Here is a 6,062-nt window from a genome sequence, read left to right on the forward strand (position 1 = left end):
AGTATAAGGGGCACCGTTATAAGTTAAAACTTTCAGAGTTTGTGGTCATGAAAAAAAAAAGGAATAAAAAGTGAGCTAGAAACTAAATGAAAGTAACACAGGTCTATGTAATCCGAGTTGGGGATAGCGACTCTACAGCCGGAATGCCTCTGGGATGTGTGAAATCGAATTGCCGATTAAAAGTACCGAAACCTAAGTAATCTGTGGTTGGGGATAGCGACTCTACAGCCGGAATACCTCTTGGTTAGGGAAAGCATCGTCTAGACTCACGAGTGAAAAAAAAAGAGAGCAAGAAGCAAAGCAAAAATAGAAAAAAAATGGAAAAAAGAAAAAAAATTGATTGTAAACTCTTTTGGTTTTGATATAAGACGGTTGGGAATTGGTCAAATGATCGTTCCTTTAGTCCTATAAGCTTGAGGCGGGAGTAGGTGGACTGTAGATTCTAGTGTGAGGCCCTAGGTAGACTGACTGCACTTAAATTAAATTCACATGATAAGGGCTTAGGATTGGATTCGGGTTTAAGGGGACAAGTATATTCGCAATCGCGGCTAACGCAAGTCTTGGTTTTAATTAAATATATCTATGCTTTTGACCCGAGTGATTATTTGTTTCTGATTCCGTTGCATAATTCTTTTTCGAGGACGAAAAAAGAGTAAGTGTGGGGATGTTTGATGTATTGCAAAATACATCTTTTATTCGTGTAAAGTTTGTATAGTTTTCGTTATATTTAGTTTTGATTTTCATTAGAATATGCATGCTATTAATTAAATCGTGTTTCGCAGGTCTTGATGCTCAAATATGCGAGAAACCGAGTAAAACAAGTTAAAATATTGAAGTGTCAAGTCTTGAAGCATGTTGGGAAGGTCGAGGAGTTGAAATAGAGTTTAAAAGCTGAAAAATCACTTTCTGGCACCCCATCACCCACTAAGCAAGTTTCTGGCACCTGGCGAGAGTCTGAAGTTAATACATGATGAGCTGAAAAACAAGGTGGCACCCCACCACCCAGTCCCTGATCTTGTGGCACCCAGCCAGAAGCCTGTAGTTGGCGAATTTTGTTATGGAAAGTCATATAAACATCCTAAACGTGGGAAAAACCCTAATTTAGACTTTGGGGACTTCTTGGGCAATAGTTGAGCATTCTTGGAGTTTTTTCGGAGATTTTGAAGCCTAGGAATCATCGGTACGAGTTCGGGGAAGAAGACTTGAAGATCTAATCGGGTTTTCTAGTTCTTTGTTCTTGACTTTTCTTACGAAACTTGTTACAATGAATTCTTTGTTGAACATATTTGAATTGTTTTCGTTTATGAACATGCTCGGCTAGATTTATTAACCGCCTAGACTTGATGAATGGGTTAATTTAAATTTTTTACCAGTTTTGTTAATTGCATGATTGTTATGGGTGATTGTGTTTAGTAAGAGGTTTGATTTAATGGTTTGATGTGTATGCGTACTTTGAATTGGTTTATTGTTATTACTTGCTTCATATGATTCTTAGTGACGGTCTATATCACAACATAGAGTCATATTAGGGTTTAGGATTTCGGTGAGTGTCTATATCACATAAGAAAACCTTAACTCTTTAGGGAGAATTGGCCAATAAACCCTAGAAGTAATTGGTAATAATTTGCTAAGTCTTAGTGTTCTACTAGTCCTAATACCTGGAAAGTGAGGGGCTATTGGTAGGTCTTACCCGGCGAATTGCTTTAGATAGTCCTTGGAAAAGGTCATGTCTTGGTTTACCTGTCGGTATTATTAGTCTATCAAGTCAAATTAATTACTTCAAACTACCCTAGACCTAGGATTGGAAAAGAATAGGTCAACATTAGGGTACTTACACAATAATTAGACAACTGGAAAGGCGTCTAATAACCGGTAGGATTAGCGGCCTAGGTAGTTCCACAGGTTTCTCCTTGAGAAGGGTCGAGGGGCCTCGATGGTTCTTAATAGGTTTAGTAGGTGGTCTCGTTCTCACATAAGGAAAGTCCTCAGTCTTATTTCATATTAGTTAATTCTAGTTTAATTTAGTAGTTTAATATAGATTTCCTAGATTTTCCGTAACCCCCCCCCCCCCCCAAAACAATTAAAACAAGTAAAGTCATGTGTGTCAGTGTCTATTAGAGTCTAGTTTACGTGATACATAGAGTCCTGTGGTTCGATATCCGGACTTCCTAGGTTATACTACATTGATCGGTACACTTGCCAGTTGTGTGGTTTAGGTTTTAGAGAGTCTGTTTTTATAAATTTAAAGCTTTGTCGTGTCTAGTTTAGAGAGTCTAATATAGTTAATTTTCATAGTCTGTTTCGCACACATCAATCATCAACATCAAATTTATGATACAAAAAGATAATTTTGCCAAGATTTGTTGCTTCATACTTCCACAAATATAATGTTTATAAACAGCAAACCATACCGTCTAGGTTGGTTGATTCAGCAAGACTGGCCTAACCGGTGGTCTCAAACTACAGTAGCCCACTCTGATACTATAATAGATTATTTTCAGAGAGATAAAACCAAGCTGATAATAACACATTGTCGAGGTGGATCCGATTCCGGTTCGGTTCTTTTTTCTTCGGCCGGGTCTGAAACTGTTTTATACCGGTGGTCTCAACCTACAGTAGCCCAATCTGATACTATGGAAGATCTGGAAAATTTGGAACCCTTATTCACATTTCCCGTTGCACCTGAGCTTAAGATCCTCCAAGAAATTTCTATTTCAAGAAAACAAAAACGCCTAATCAAGACAAAAATATATACTTTCTCCGTATATCCATTCACAAAACATTAAAAAAACAGAAAACCAACACAGATCGTAGAAATTTCTATTTCAAGAAAACAAAAACACTAATCAATACAAAAAAATATACCTACAAAGAACAGAGCCATAGATCTGGCCAGATCTTCCACCCACAACCACCATCGTTGACGAACCCACAACCAAACGGAAGATCTGAAACATTACCCAGATTAGATTCAAATAACAAAAAAAAATAATAATAATAAGAAGATATGGTAAAAAGAAAGGTACCCTACCCTACAGTCAAACCAGTAGATTTGGTGTCGGATCTACTGAGATAGTGTCGGATCTTGAAGCCACCGGGAAAGAAGCCATAGAAATCGATCTGGTGTCGGATCTGGTGCCGGATCTGTTGAGATAGCATCGGATCTACAGAAAAACCCTAGATCATGAAACGACTGGTTTCTCAGTGAAACCCTAGATCATGAAGCGACTGTTGGAGTGGAGAAGGGGAGAAGACGGTGATGGCGACGACCGGTTCCATGGATGAAAGGTGGAGGAGCGGTGGAGGATCTAGGGTTTGTAGAGAAAGGTGGAGCGGCGGATGAAACGAATTGTGGTTTAGATAGAGTGAATGAAAGATTATACTGGATCCATCAAACTAAAAACAGGTCAAGTTAATCCGGGTAAGATCCGCGTAGGTATCAGGTGTTGAAAACAAGTTTTCAACACTTTGTGCTTAACAGGTTTGTACAATGGGCTTCAAAGACTTGTAAAGTGGCAAATGACCATTCTATCCTTCCTATATGCTTTATAAAGTAGTATATATATATATATATATATATATATATATATATATATATATATATAGGGTAAGGTTATTGTAAAAAAGACCAAAAGTGTGGGAAAGGTAAGAAAGAATCTCAGCCATTAGATCTAAATTAATTGAAAAGGGTAAACAAGTAATTTTATCATTAATTCAATTAATTAAAAACTTCTCATAACCGCCACCTTAATTATAGGAAATATATAACACCATTCAGCAAGTATATAACACCATTCAACATTCAGCAAGTATATAACACCATTCAGTAAGTATATAACACCATCCAGCAAGTATATAACACAATTCAGCAAGTATATAACACCATTCAGTAAGTATATAAACCATTCAGCAAGTATATAACACCATTCAGCAAGTATATAACACCATTCATTGACTAAACATCTGATCGAAACATATTTTTTTCTCTATATAAGTATAGCAATATGATACTCATATTAAAGATAAAAAAACGCTCGTTATTATGGTGTATTTTTTTTTTAAAAAAAGTTACGTATAAAAAGTTATTGACGTTTAAAAAAGACGGGGGGAAGTTACATGTGCATTACCTAATTTCTAGTAGGTTTAAAAGACTATATTACCCCTAGATATTTCAAATCAGTCCAAATTAATTAATGAAAATATTTTACAATTTGGTCCCTATTGATCTCAACCATTAGATCAAAAGATCTAATGGCTGAGATTCTTTCTTACCCTTCTCACACTTTAGGCATTTTTTTACAGGATCCTCTACCTATATATATATATATGTAATTACATTATAAAATGTATTTTTTCTATTTCAGTTTCAGAAGCTTGAAAAGCAATAAAAAGAAAACATGTCTTTTAAATTGGAAATAGGATGAAGTCATTGACATATATGCATTTCAACTTTAAATCAATAACAATATGAATCTCATGTATCAAATCTGAGCATAAAATCATGCATTCAATTCTCTACAGCAATAAGTTCTACTTTAGAATCACACTTATGAGAAACCTTCATACCTTTAGAACAGTGTGATTCCTGTGGCGATGACACCACCGTCGGCACATCCAAAAACGCATTCTAAGCTTCGATCATCTGATTCATCATCTCCCTTACACCTTTCACCTATACAATAATACAGTAATCACTCCAATTCATATAAATCCCCATAACTACAACTAATACTTAATTAATCAATTATCAATTATAATTTATATAAGTCACACCTTAGCGAATTTATTCGCCTCGAATGTCTTCAAACACGACGCATTATACTCCAGCAACAAATCCTTCTCTACAACAGCCAGAATCTTAAAGTTTAAATTCTAGATGAACTAAATCATATGATAAATTAAGTTACCTTTCATTAAGATAATTTGAGATGGTAAAACAAATTATAACTTGAATGGTTAGAATCAAGCAAAAAAATTGGAGTTTGAATGGTTGGAATCAAGAAACTTGGGACTAAATGTGCCAATACTAGGTATGTTCCCCAACAACACTGTTTTTGGTCGTGTCATCTGTAATACCATCTTGAATACTGAAATCCCCACCTAAAAGTATTATGCCCAGATTATTAGTTCAACCTATTTATACAGATTTTCTAATTTTGTTAAGGTATGAGATAAAACACTTACATCCAGGGCAAGTCCTTGTTGAGGTAATATAAAGATGATATCAAAGAAAGCATTCATAGTACATGACAGACTATTATCCTAACTAGCACAAAACAACTTTCATTATTATTATATCATGAATCATTACCTCAAGTAAAAGATATCTTACTTACATGCATTGACCAAGCGTTGCGTTTACTGGCTTATCCCCACTGCCTGTATTAAAAAATCAGATCTAGAAACAGCTGCAAGAGGATGAATACCACTGTAACGCCATTCTTGCAGGAATATTTCCAGAAACCGAAGCTGACCTTTTCATGAAGGCAACTGCCATTGAAGGTGATCAGAGCAGTTTGATTACTTACTAGTGTTGGTGCATATGTCTGTCGACTTCGTCTTGTATCGAGTCTTGTATTGTATTAGATAGATCAGGGCACGTAGTACGAGAAAAATGTCAAAATGTGTGTTTGTGGGCATTTCGCACGAAATGACATGAAAGTCATTTCGCACGAAATGACTATTTCGTGTGAAGTTAATTTCGTGTGAGCTATTTCGTATGAAATAGCCAGCCCTATAAATACTTGATGTGCCTTGTCATTTGTAACTTTCTGGTTTCAGTGTCGAACTGCTGCCGAAGTGTCTACTTGCTGTAAAACATTGTTATATCAATCAAAAGACAGTTTAAAGTGAATTGCAAGCTGAATCAACTTGATACGTTTGTTTCCGCCTCTTGTATTGAGGACAACTCTTTTGAACGACTCGTTTGGTCGTGAAAACGATCCTACAAGTGGTATCAGAGTTCAGGAGGAAGAGTTCATACCAATTCAGCTGCATATTCTTATTTCTACACCTTCTTTTTCAAAATTAACAAGTTTTCACGATTAAAATGGCTTGAATTT

The 6,062-nt window shown here is 35.8% G+C and overlaps 1 long non-coding RNA gene across 1 annotated transcript; it reads right to left on the reverse strand.

Moving 5' to 3' along the window:
- Positions 1-2,633: 2,633 nt before the first annotated feature.
- Positions 2,634-3,354, reverse strand: LOC110874247. Its single transcript, XR_002555770.2, has 3 exons — positions 3,032-3,354; positions 2,870-2,948; positions 2,634-2,709 (listed from the first exon to the last, which is right to left on the reverse strand). It is a non-coding gene; the product is annotated as an uncharacterized LOC110874247 (long non-coding RNA).
- Positions 3,355-6,062: the final 2,708 nt, after the last annotated feature.

This window comes from Helianthus annuus, chromosome 9 (genome assembly GCF_002127325.2).
Source record: "Helianthus annuus cultivar XRQ/B chromosome 9, HanXRQr2.0-SUNRISE, whole genome shotgun sequence".
NCBI lineage: Eukaryota > Viridiplantae > Streptophyta > Magnoliopsida > Asterales > Asteraceae > Helianthus > Helianthus annuus.